A 14,473-nucleotide genomic window follows, 5' to 3' on the forward strand; every position below is an offset into this window, starting at 1 on the left:
AGATCCCGTGGCCTTCAAATACTTCAGTGTCACAGCACATCATTAAACAATCATTAGTTTTAACTTTAGTGTGATTCCAGGTTCTTGAAGCTGATGGAAACCCATGACATTGTGCAAAGTTATTTACTGCTGATCTTATTTTCTAAGAAAAGTACAGGCACCTACAATTCTTTACCTTTCTTTAGATAAAAGGATACTTTTAAAGCCAGTGATAGGTGTACTTTTTAAAGACAGGTAACTTTAATTTTTTCTTATTTTATAAAACACTAACGTCTACGGCCCTAGCATCTAGAGGCCAGAAAAATGGCTTAAAACCATTACAAGTCTTAAAAGTGAAAATAAATAGGCTAAAACTATCACAGGACGACCAATGTGAAGCTTACCTTAAATGTAGTAACTAGTCGGTTCAGTGAATATTGAGATATTAATTACACATAAGAATAGGATGGAGATTTCTTTCTATTTTAATTAAGAACTGATTGAGTATTCATTTTTTGTAAGTTGACATGTGTATATCCCTATGTGGTATTAGGCAATATTATTTTAAGTCATAGGGTGGTTTTAGGCTAATTTCTGCTCTCCCCAGCGCCTCTTTGAATATAGAGCTCCAGACTCTAGGATGTTCAATAGCTAGTCTAGTGGTCTAGATAATAAAGTTTAGAAAAAGAGTTGAAGAAAAGTTAACTCACCTAAATGCTAACCAAAGATGAAGCGTGAAAATTTGACAAAAAAAGACACATTTTAACAAATAACAGTATAATTGTATAATTGAAAGTCACCATTTAATAATTTTACTCATTATTTTAAGAAGAAAATAAAAAAATAGTATATCTGAAATAATTTCTAGATTTATTTGTTTGTTTTTTTAAATCTTAGATTTATAGCTTCGTTTTAAGAGTCATAACCATCCCCCCCATTAATATTTAAATGAATTGAAAATTGGGCGAGGGTCTATCCCTGCTGGGCCTACAGCTGCAGTGCCCTAAACCTACCCAGTAACCAGTATAACATTACCTCCACCAAATAGTTTTATACCTTTTCTAGAACACTCTAAAAATCTTGCCTGAATTGTAAAACGATAGTTTCAGCAGTTCATAATATCTTAGTAAACAAACAAACACCTTGTTTTTCTAATTAATTTAGAGGCTTCGCCTCTCGCATTCTGCCTTGAAATGCAACCTATTTGCATTTTACACATAATCTTAATTCATTTAAAATTTATAATTCTGTGTTACCAAATCCTATAATTGCATCAAAAGGGTTTCGGAAGCACCATTCTATAAAATAAATTTTGAAAAAATGAATTGTTTTAAACTTCTTTTCAAAGAATGCGACCACATACCTGCAAAAAGTATGTTAACACGCTTAAACCAACAATGTAAAGAGCGAATCAGAAAGTAGAAATATTTAGGTTTATGTTGTCAATGAATAGTTTTTGTAAAAATTCTTTACCCCTCCTCATGCAAATTTTCTCATGCCCATTTAACACCCTATTAGGAGTTTTAACCCTCTCCCTCCCCCGTCAAAACAAAAAAAGAAGCTTGGACGTCCATAGTCTTGTTAATTATTATCTAAATCATCCACTAACGCAAAATACAAAGTGATAAAACGTGTTTGAACAATTTCATATGTCGTCAACTAATTTTTAAAACTATTCTATTTCTCAATTGCACTGAATGATACTTTTAAAGAAATTGTACCTAATTTGCTTAGATACCAAATTTGCCATTTTTGCTATTTTACGGTGTTTTATGGGAACATCTATGATGTGACCCCCATAAGATGCACAATGTAGATTAACTGTGCAGCAGTAGTTCAACTACTTCCATCAAAATAATGGCACCACAATCCTAAAAATGTTGTCAGGTAGAGCCCAGTGTTTAGTTACAAAAGTTGTAAACAAAGATTGTTAAAGGTCGATGGTATGCTATAATTTTGGTTAGTCTGACGTCTGGTTACTTGGTCTCACCTAAATTGGCAGAATCTTTATATCTTTAAAACAGATTTGAATATTTTAAAGCAATACATGGATGCAACCAGATTTCCATGTAATCTAATAAAGTGATAATTCCAGCTGGCTAAAATAACGGGACCCCCTTCACGAATATACGAACTGACCAATGTGGATAATATTAGCAATCTATATTGACGACATATTTTCCCTTGTCATAATATCCACGTATATTCTACATTAATTTTTGGGAGTAATTTGTTTTGGGGTTAGGGTAAAATATTTTTTTTTCAAAGTTAGGTGGAACTTCAATCCCAAAACATTAACCCCGCACCCCTGGACGTGGACGTACTTTAAAATTACATAACTGTCTTCACAGTGTTATATAGCTACCAATAAGCAAACAAACTGACAGGCAGACATTCTATTATTAATATTATGATTATACAAGGAATTATTTGAAAATACAATTTTATAATAATGTGTAGCAAAGGGCAAACAGGTATGTGGGATCAAAGTTCAATATTGACACACATACACTAGAGACCTTTTGCAAACCTTAAATTCGTGCATCTATTAATGTACAGTGTCAATTAAATTAATCTGGAAAATCATAAAAAAATTAGGGTTTTTAAAAAGTTCTCAGTTTTAGGTATAAACACAATTGGAAGCTAGGGAGGGAGGGGACATGGGGCTGTTTATTGCATCAGTCCTCAAAGTCTTATAATAGCATTTTCTTAATCGTTGGGGCCAGTACTCCCTCCCTGGTTGAGATATGACCTTCAAACTTTGTTATGTTCTAGTATATGTCCCTAATAGTATCTGTATACATTTTTAGCTCTATATCTCAACTTTGAAGTGTTTAGCAGCCTTTCTTGCAAAAGGTTGAATATTTAAGCGTAAGATGCGCTAAAACCATTTTTAGATGTTGACACCTAAGTTTTGAATTTTAGATTTTTTTTGTACTTTTTAAACAAAAACTGAAATATTTTTTTGGTGTTCTATTATTTGCATTGAAAAACGAAGAAAATAAGCCATTAATCATTAAATTCTGATAACTATAAGGGGGGTAAAATTGCTTTCAAAAAAGTTCTCATAAAAAAACACACTGTATTTTCTATAAAACTGTTTTATAGAAAATATTGACACTTATCCTTTACAAAGTATATTTTAGGTATAGCTCAAAATTTAAGCATTTTGGGCTAAATTGAGCTGAAACCCCTAATTAAGCTGGGGTGTGGAGGGGTTACAATACCAGAAGTGGTGAACCAATAATCTATTTCTTATTTATTCAAAACCATACTTAATTCTGTATATGCCATTGCCCAACCATGCATTTACTGTTTTTTATTGTGTATTATTAGCTTTAAAACCTTGAATATCTTAATTATATAATAAATATAAATTGTTGAGTACACATTAACATAAACAATGCTGTACTTTAAATAGGTACAATTGCAAAATGAGCCTTGCTAATATGCTTATATGCACCCAGAGTACGTGATAAACTGTTTGCAAACACAGAAAAGCACACCTTTATACCTCTATGCATGAATATTATGTAAATAAAGTTAAGCTCCCACCCAGTTATTGGGTAACGGAAAGAACTGCTAGGTAGTTAAGTAAATATTAAGCTCAAGGCTGACTCTGTCATACATGGACAGTAAAAAACCATTAATAGTTATTTATTGCATTGTATTATAGACAGTATTTTGTGGATATGAAAATAAAGATTATAAGATTTATACCAGATAAGTTAGCCCTCAGGAGCCAAAGGTCTGGGATAACAAAACTGTTATTAATATTATGATTTTTCATTTGATTATTTGTAGAAAATTATCTATAAAACTATGCCATACATGATTTTTTAGTATGACTGAAAACTGGTTCTAATCCAGCGATTATCAATCAGTTATCAAACCATACTGGAAACATGTTTCTAAACAATGTATTGTGAAACAAAATGAATTATTTGTTCCTGACTGTGTTTGAAAAGCTCAAATTGTCAATATTCATTCAATTATTGAGAAGCATGCCAATTTTGACAGGAACATTTCAATCTGGTGAAAATATCAGTTATGCAAGTTATGCAATCATTATTCATTCTTAAAAAGTAACTGTAATCCTATAAAGCAATAGGATCTCTGTGAATCTGTCTGTACCAAAGTATCTTGCTTACCGCTGAATCAATGAAGCTTCTAAATAAAGGTCCTGGGAAGGTTTATAAATATTTGGGGGAGGATAACACCATCCTTCCAAGAGAAATCGCTTCTACAAAATGAACCACCCCTCCCTTAAAATAATTTTTTTTTCAAATTAAAATAACTATTTAACCCCCTTCCACCTTAATGGAAACTATCTTTCTTATAGTCAATAAGCAAATCTAAACATTTTTATATCACCCTGTACTTGATAATTTAGTTAAATTTAACCACTCAAGAAGTCCTGGAATAGAATACATATAATTAGAATGGTATGTGCATATATTATTGTATATGAATGAATAAAAAATTATGATTTATAAAGATACTAATTGAAAAATACACCTACCCACTACACCCAGCCCTCAATTCTAAATGAGTTTTGTGGTTGAAGAAATGAATTCCTTGTCGGGAATAGTTATTTATTCATTAATGCATCGTATTATAGACAGCTTTCCGCGGATATTAAAACAAAAATTCAAAGATTAAAACCAGTTTTGTTGGCCCCTCGGGTCTAACAAAACAGGTGTTAATTTTACATTATTTTTCAGAAGGGCTGAGAACCTGTTCTAATCCAGCGGATATAAATCGGTTTCGAATCTATAAGGGAATAGATATGTGTTCCATTTTTTAATCAAATCAAACAATTAGTTTTGTGACATTATTATTAATATTTACTATTGATAATATTATTTCATATTTTTCCTACTTTATTTAAAGGTTTTTAATGCATAATGTCGAGATATTCAGAAGTAACTACTCTATAGCGGTAACAAAGACCTTAGCATCAGCCTAAAACACTCATAAGTCTCAAATTTAAACTCGCTTGTGTGCAAAACATATAATTCTGAATAAATATGAATTGTCTGTTTAGGAAAAGGTTTAGACATTCAGCTGAATTTAAAAGTTTCGTGGTTTTACTGAGGCTTACACGCGTCTGACTTGCGGCTACAGAGCCATGCTTAGCACACTCAATGAATTTTAGAATTAGGCAGCAAAATTGAAAGTTTTAGGTTGCGGCTGCGTGTGGATGAGAGTAGTCGAAGCTACCGGTGGCTAACCTAAGAATGATTGTTAGATGAAAGTTGCTGTGGATGGCAGAATGGCAGCTCATCTAAGGATGAATCAGACTATTTAAAGCTATGGAATTCTGCGATTTAATCTTCCGCAAGACTGTGGCAGTTGCTGAGGCTTTTTAGTTGTCTTATATATGCCGCGCAGCGGTAGGAATTGCATATTTGAATGCAGCAAACCTGCCGAGCCCTGATGTTTATATCCATGTTTTTATTTATAAAACTAATTCACTAACCATTTATTTCTGAATTACACATTAATTTAGAAAGTAGGGTATGGAGGAATTTTTTTCATAAGGGAAAAATTAACTTGTTTTTCTTCATTTTTATGAGTAGTTATGAAAATAAATGCATTATATCAAACACCAATATAAATCAATGTTTGAAATTGAATTTAATCCAGTGCACTATACGATATGACAATTATTTTACTTTTAATTAATTTTTAAAAATCTAAGCTATAATATTAAAATTTTTACGCTAGTTAACTGTAAAGAGTTGCGCCTGTTTCAATGCCAAGGCATTTCCGCATATATCCTCTCAAAATTAGTGTCACGGGCCAGACCTCCCCGACAGCGAGCAACATGCATTCATTAACGCTAATGCAACGGGTACCTTTAAACATAGTGGTGTAGGAAAATGGTAAAAAGTTAATTAAAAAGTGAATTCTTTTTATACGTCCAAAAATGAAATGAAATACATTTTTAAAGGTAAATGTAGCCAAATAATTTAATCTCATGATAATTATGTTCAAATGAAGGTTTTCCTCAAGGGCTGGGAAAAATATTCTAAGGAATAAAATACATAAAAAGTGTGGAGCATTGTTCTACTTCTGTTAAAAAAGATAGTTAAGAGACTTTAATATATCTTACACATAGAACAATTCAGCAAAAAGCTGTCATACAATTTCAAAGATTTACTTGTAAAAAAGTCGTCATAACTGACCTAATTGAAATAGGATATATAGGGGAAAATTATCGTAAATTTCACTTGCTAATATGGATCCATTTATTGTTTTCATATAGCCAGTTCATTTATCTAGTTAAAAGGGAGGGGATGTGGTAAAGAGTTGGATGGGGGTATTTTAGCCAGTTGCGATCATCAATTTATTATAATACATGAAAATCTGGTGCAACATCCAAATAATAATACATTGATTCTCAACAACATTGCTAGAATATTTATGGCGACACTGTCTCAAATTTAAAATCGACCCTTTCTTTAACAAAACTATATTTTGATGGCACCACAAAAATGTGAAGAATTTGCGTCTGCTCTACAGACCTTTTTTCAGAGAATAATTATTCCCTCCTGGTTTCTGTAACTAATTCAAGAGAATTCATTAGTAGGGCAGAATAATTAGAGGTCTATACACTTGGAAAAAGGATTTCCACCCGCTGCATGGCTAAGCTTAACCAGAAGTTGTTTAGGGAAAGAGTTGGCTAAATACAGTGTTCTAGGTATATACAGGGACAAGGGACCATAACCATGACAAACAAATCTAAGTAAAAATTTATTTAAAACCCACTTCCTTCTTTTACCCACTTCCCATTAGTTACTACACAAAACAAGTTTTATGCCAATATAACGCCACAAAAATATCATAACTTTTAGCAATTTCAAATTGAATTAATTTGCTGAATCCGGGCCCCCCTAGTATATATTCCTGTAGTTTTAGGTACTTGTTTGAAATGTACAATTTTTCAGTTTTCTAATACAGTTATCGCCTTTTTATATGTCATCATAACAAACAACAAAAAAGAACAAATTTATTTACAATCGGTAGTATAAAAGCTAAGTTAGGTTTAATCATATGCAATTTTTTGAGTTTGTAAACCCAACAATAAAAAGACTAGTCTTTTAACGTATTTGTCGAACGATACAAACATTTGTCGGATATTATAATCTAGACTTAAGAATACCATTACTGCTAAAACACTCTATGATTAATTAGACAATTTTTATAACTAGTATTACCTTAATTACTCTATTATGCAAATTACGATTGCATAAATTATTTCAAATTCAATCATTAAATTTCCTTCTTTTTGATAGTATTCATTAGACATCAAAAAGCGAGCCTTAGCTATATTTTTTTAAATAATGAGAAATCCAAGAGAAAAAAAAATGCAATTTTAGGTTTATTAGTATGTCTTATAAAATGTAAAGACATCAATTTTATTTAGATCCTTTATGTGACTTACATTATGTAAATAATATGGTATTTGGTATTTCTCTTATAGTGCAAAAGGAACACCCACCCACACACTTTTTCTTACCCCCAAAAGTTTTACCCCGGGGGTAAAATTTGCTTGAGGAGGGTAATTACCCCCCATGAAATCTGTTGGCAGGGATAAATTTTGTTTACCTCCCCCAAAAAAATTACCCCCAGGGTAAAATTTTTGTGGGTGGGTAATTTAAATACTATTAAATATTTAGTAGTAAAAATGGGGGGTGGGTAATCCCCACTTTACTCCCGCCCCCTTGGACGTACTTGCAAAGAGGATAAGCACTCTTGGATGGATAATCATAGCGGGGTGTTTTTTTTAAATATTACATAAATTAACCCAATTACCCTTGATAGAAATTAATCCTAAATATCTTATTTTCATTATTTATTAAATAAAATTTTGGTTACAAACATAGACTATGATGCCAGCTGTTTAGATCCTGTGTATTACTTAACTACCTTCAATGTTCGTAAAAGCTGATTACTTTAACGACTTCTAATATACACTCAAATTACATTTATTTGTGCCTTTGTGAAAAGTTCTTGAATTTCAATATTTCATTTTTTCATATGCACATGTCTTAACTAACATTTCATATTTGCACCTGTCCTCTTAATTTTTAGGAAATAATCTACCTAATCCATCAAATAGCTTAAATAAAACGTTATCGTGTTTTTTAGTATATAAAATGAAGTATTATCATTATTTTTTTGTTGCTTTTTTTAAAAGTAGCAAAAGTCTGTATTACCACTTTCCAAATATGAAACTCAACCTAATATCCTTTTCTAAATAGAATAAATGAGTTTCATCTGTTTTATGCAAATTTGTGAATTATGCGAAAACATTTCGAAATTCGATTCAATCAGACACCACAGAAAATCATGAAATAGAAGATAAATTAGGTATTTAAATTTATTTTAACAATCAATAGATTAAGTATCTAATTATAGAAATATTAATCAAATGTTTAGACTTTAATAAATTTGTGAAACAAAAAATTTAGAAGAAATTTTTGTCTGTTGCTTACGATTTCGATAACTTCTTAATTGATTGAGTTCTCCTTTTTAGGGAAGTTTCACATAAATCCATAGGTGGTTTTAGGATATTTCATTTTTAGAATAACGTTTTCAGATGGTTTAAGGCTATTTTTCTGCTCTTACCTACTCTTAAAATACAGAGACCCTGTGTGCTAGAGGCGCAGCTTCTATTTATAAATAGTCTAATAGAATTCTAACTCAATTTAGTATTTAAATATTAAATTTAGATTTTTATTTAGGATTTGTTTCCAAAAAATTCTATTACAGTTTTTCTTTTTTTTAAATCTGACTTTTAAGAGTATTTTCTATTTTTGTGTTAGACACTAGTAAAATATTTTACAAAGATCAGACTCAAATAAAAGGATAAATTGTCAAACAAAAAAATTATACTAAAAGTAAAAATTTAACAGTATTAAAATATAGTAACCTTTAACTAAGCAACAAAAAGATTGCATCGTAAATGTTTTTTTCCTATCTGAAGTTGAAGCGTTTTTATTTCCTTATATTAGTAACCTACTTAAGACCGACGCCTTTTAAACCTATTCCAGTGGGTGGGGGGGGGGGGGGGGACGTTAAAACCTCCCATTCCCCTAAAGCTTGTAGTCTCTTGTTTAACGTATATCAATCAGCAACTAAAGAAAAGCTGGGTTTTTTTTACAATCAACTAAATAAAAAATAATTATTTTTGAGATATTTAAAAGGATTAATTGTTTTCGTTTTAACAAAGCATCTGTTTATCTCAAAATAAAAGTTTTTTTTACTGTAGATCAATTATTCATTTGACAATCCCTGTATGTCTAAGATCAGTCTACGAAAACTTTTCAGATATTCAAAAACTTGAAAAAATGTTGAATTAGATTCAAGAAAGAAATCTTAATAAGATTTCAACTTTGAATTTCTAATTATTTTATTTCCCATTCAAGGCCAAAGATAAGGTAAAAAAGAAAAGAAATAGTCAAACAAGCGAAACAATAAAGAAAAATAACATCACTTTCTAAATAAGAACAGTTAAGAACATATAGTACTGAAAGAATATTGAAAATTTATATTTAAAATTGTTAAAGTTAATGTCACACAAAAATTCTAATGTAGACTAAATTATAAATTCTAACTTTATATAATTCTTTTATCAAAGGTCGGAGACCAAGCAGTAAACAGACATACCCCAGTATTAGAGTAACTACTCTTTTATAAAGTAAGTAGGAATTTCAATTTTATATTCCAATATTCCAATAACTAGGTCTGTTAAGCATTATATGTTTCAATCAGTAAAGAGAGGGATAGGTTTCTGATAGAATCCGTAAAGGTGTGTTTTAAGGCTTAAAAATAGTAGTAGAACGATAATATTCACTAAATATGTGTATTTCTTATTAAAAAGAACTATAGACAAAATTTTTTTTTTTAAAGTTAACTTAAATTTTAATCGTTCTACTACTGTTTTTTACTTATAACACATAACCTTTACGGATTTTACCAGAAACCTACCCCTCTCTTTATTCCATATGTAGCGCACCACTGAAGTTTAATAAAAATTAAAGAGTATTAGATTTAAATGATAAATAGCATTTGAAAATTCAAGGTTAAAGTAATAAACGTTGAAATAATAACATGTAATATTAAAGAATTCAAGCGAAATTATTATTTTTGTATGTCTTCTTTCATCATTCGTTGTATTTTTTAAAAATGATTTTATTCCCATCAACTTAAATGTTCGGAATAGTAAAACATTAATATTTGCCTTGCGCTAGAATGATGGCAACATCCGTCAGAAGTGTTGCACAAAAGCGTGGCTGGACAAACGGACAAAGTTTGTCACAGAGTAAATGTTTTTTTTGCCCTCTAAAAGAAAAAAAACACGAAACCTTTCTAAAAATACATTTATTTCTTCTTTTGTGGCATGTCATATAGACCAACGGACACAACCCAATCTGTCCCGATTTTGTATCACTTTTGAAAAGTGCAATTCCTGTGACGTCATATAAAAAGGGAAGGGGGGAAGAAAATATCTTCCCTTTTCTCCCATCCTTTTTGAAGAGATTTTCTTTCCCCCTTCCCTTTTTCTTTCCAAAAACATATATGACGTAACTGGAATCGCACTTTTCAAAGTGATACAAGTTCGGGACAGATTGGGTTGTGTCGACCAACGGACTGAACAAATTTTATACTCTTTTTTAATTTGCTTAGAGAAAGGCATTTTGATTTAAGAGTAGCTTTGCAACAACAAAAAGCTAAAAGCATGAAAAGGCATGGGCATTGGAAATCAACGGATTTTGCAGTGAAGAAAATATAATCCCTAAAATGTTTACTACATTTTTTCTGTAAAAACACTAGAATAGATAGAACAAGAACAGGGAATGATAAATTATCTTTTCCTTGTTTTTTAATTTGTTCAAAGATTATTAAAATGCCAATGACCTATCACTCCCTATCTATCTAGAAACCCAATTAACTACCAAAATGAATTATGAACAAAATATGCAATTTTTTATCTTAATTTACTACGTTAATCCTTTTTTGATTACAAGGATTTTTTTGCGTTTTTTATCTTCTATCTGAGAGTGAATATTTGATGCTAAAGATGGAGAAATTGCAGAAATTTACCTGCATTTTTAAATGGACCTCATATCCTACCCCCTCCATACTATGATTTTTTTATATTTGTAATTTGTTTATTATGGCCTCCGATAAAACAAACAAAAAAATTAAAAATGAGAAAACAATTTGGTTTCCTTTTAAATGCTTTTTTTTATTTCAAGCAATTCTAGAAATCAAAAAATAAGTAGTCTATTTACATAATTATCGTTCATTGACAGACGGAACAATGCTTTGTATTTCGAGTAATTATGACTTTTATGTTACACTTTTACGAAATAACTTGCAAGGAGGGGGGGGGGCGGGGTATTTATATCCTTTTGACTGGGAAATTAGTCGAAATTACCAAAGGTTCGGACAATTTATCATTGGGTGCAAAACCAACTTTTCTTTTGAAACCAATCTTTTAAAATCACATAGATTTATGATAAAAACTGACCTTTTCAAACTTTTTAGGCATTTACTTCCTTCAATATTGGAATATTTGTTTTTATACTTCCTTTTAAAAAAAAAAACAGCTTGTTAAAGAAAACAATTTTTGCCCATTTTCTTATATTTTCATAAGTAATTTTTACAATTTATAGTAATGAGGCAAATCTAATTAAACGTTGTCATTCAATGGTTAACCTTACAATTAAAATACGAAAATGGCGGTATTTTTGCCAATGCATGTCAAACAAGATCTCGTAAACGTTATTGCTGAATAGTTTTCCTTGGTCAGGTTTTAAAAAGAGTTGATCTTATAATATGGAATTATGATAATTATATATATAAAACTGAATTAAGCTACGCTTATAATAAAGGGTGAGGCTCTTGTTTTCTTTCAAGTAATATTTTGCTGATTGACTTCCATTCATCAAACAATATATATTACATCCCCATCCTATCCTCATTACCGCGGCATTAGCGTAAGTGTCGGCTTACTGTCGGGGAGGTGATAGGTTAGAATCTCAGCATAACACCGTGCTGTAACTACTTCTACTATATCAGGTGCGCGACATCAATTGTTAGAGTATGGAGAATGCCTTTGCCCAAAACACTGTTAATGCTCTGTTAAGACTTCCAGAAAAAGGTCGTACAATTAAAGGCTTGTTGAGGTAATGCTAATCCTAATTGCTGTATTTTTTTACCTATAGGATACCAAATAATAGTTTACTATTCATCAATCAAATATACATTAAATTATATTAAATTAATATGGAATAATATTTAAAAAATATTGTTATTATGTTTGCCTGTAGTATTGTTAGATTTCGTAAACAACTGAAGTGGATTCTTTAAAAAATTAGGGTCGCTGCCTCACCAAAAATGCCTTTGTGAAAAATCCTACAAAATCACATAAAAAATCTACAAAATTATATAAAATCTTAGTTAATAGGTAACACTTCTATGTTTTTTTACAAAAGCAGTTTTCGTGAGGCAGCTAAGCAGCGGCCCTACTTTTAAAAAAGAATCTACCTCTTGTATTTATTTCATTTGAGATAAAAATATTAAAAAGTTAAATCATAAAAACTTTCCAGCCTTTCAGAAAAAAGACAATTTTTATTTAATTTGTGTATTTGTTAGAGAAAATTAATTAAATTTAGATTGTTTAACGTATTGAGACAAATTAAATACTGTTTCTGTTAAATTTTAAAATATATTCTTCATCAAACGCTTTGTTTATATCTAACTAACATAAATTAATACTATAAATATGAAATATGAAGTTAGTAAAAGAGGCTCAGATTATGACGTAAAAAAAATTAACCAATGAGAGGTTACTATAAATTTTACCATTGGTCAATTACAGTGTATACTGGCCTCTCATTGGTTATTTTTTTTTACGTCATAATCTGAGTCAGCCACTTTTTACTAGCTTTAATGATATTTGAAAGATTTTTTTGACAAAGGGCAAGGTATCTAATTTAATTAAGTTAGTCAGAGGAAAACTTTATATTATATTGTCATTGGTTTCTTAGATTTTAATAAAAACCTATTAATTATCATGCATTATCATTATTATACAATTTAGTCACCCTTTTTGACTATTCATGAGCATCAAAATCCTAATCATTTAAAATTAAAATGATAATTTTAAACATATATCATAGCTTAAAAGTATACAAATATAATAATATATAGACTAATTTATTCACTTTTACAATGGTCTTAATATTCAGAGGAATCACGCAACAAAAGCATTGTCACATTAGTAAAAATTTCCATACACCCATTTTCATTCACTTGATCGCAGCAGTAAACTGATAACTATTTAGTGCCCCTCTTCCTATTTCCGAGCCCCCCCCCCTCTCTATTTGTGATTCCCGGAAAAAAAATGCGGGAAACCAAGCTCCGGAGCTCCGGTGGGATACAGCGGAGGGAACCGGGAGGGCTCCCTGCAGAGAATCTACGGTTTGCCAGCACTCTGATGTGCCTAGTTTATGTGTATGTACATATGTAAAATATCTAGGCCTATATTACAGCGTCATATAACAGCATCGTTGTGTATTTCAGACATAAATCAATTCTTAGATTTGATTACAAGTCATTAGCGATGTTAAAATTTATCTTTGAATAAAATTTAAAAAAGACTTGTTTCATTTTCAAAAAAAGAAAAGAAATAATCTGTTGAAACTTTCCCTTTAAATAAATATCAGATTAAAATAGTGAAAACTAAGGGTCTTCTTTTGACCACAAGTATTACTATATTAGTGGAATTTTTAAGTTATTTGGAGAATTTTCTAAAATTTTTAAAAGCAAGACGTAAGCGTTTTCTGAGATGGATAGATAGACTAAAAGATCATAACATAGACGGATAAACATGCTAGCCTTTTCTATTATAGATAAATAGAAAATCCTTTTTCATTTCGAAATTACTCTTGCTTATCTTTTATCTGTTAATAATTTATGAAACGCATTACATTAGCCAGAAAATTGCCCTTTACTGTGAAATGTTAGATTTTTAGATTACATTAGCCTGAACAAACAAACTCATGTCAAAAGAAATATGTCGGTAAAACATCAAGGATCTAAAGGGATAAGACAATGGCCGATAAATTGACTTTCATCCCCCTTGATGACACACAAAATGATCTCTATTGTAGGTGATTGCAATTGGCGGTTGAAACGTTTGAACACCTAACTTAATGAAACAACCAATCATATTCAATAAAAGTCCCCAAAGTTAAATACGTTATCATAAAACTTTGGGGACTAGTGTAATAAATAGTCCAATGTCCCCTCCCTCCCTGAGGAAGTAAAAAGTGTACAAATGTTATTCAAACTTATTTCTATATTAATTAGTTTAGTTTTTAAGAAAGCTTTTCTTTATTTCTGTGTGAAAATAAACCCAAAAACTGATGAATTAATAGTTATTTCTCGCATCGTATTATAAACGGCTTTCCGC

This window comes from Acartia tonsa, chromosome 2, assembly GCF_053477335.1.
Source record: "Acartia tonsa isolate MP-2025a chromosome 2, ASM5347733v1, whole genome shotgun sequence".
NCBI classification, from domain to species: domain Eukaryota; kingdom Metazoa; phylum Arthropoda; class Copepoda; order Calanoida; family Acartiidae; genus Acartia; species Acartia tonsa.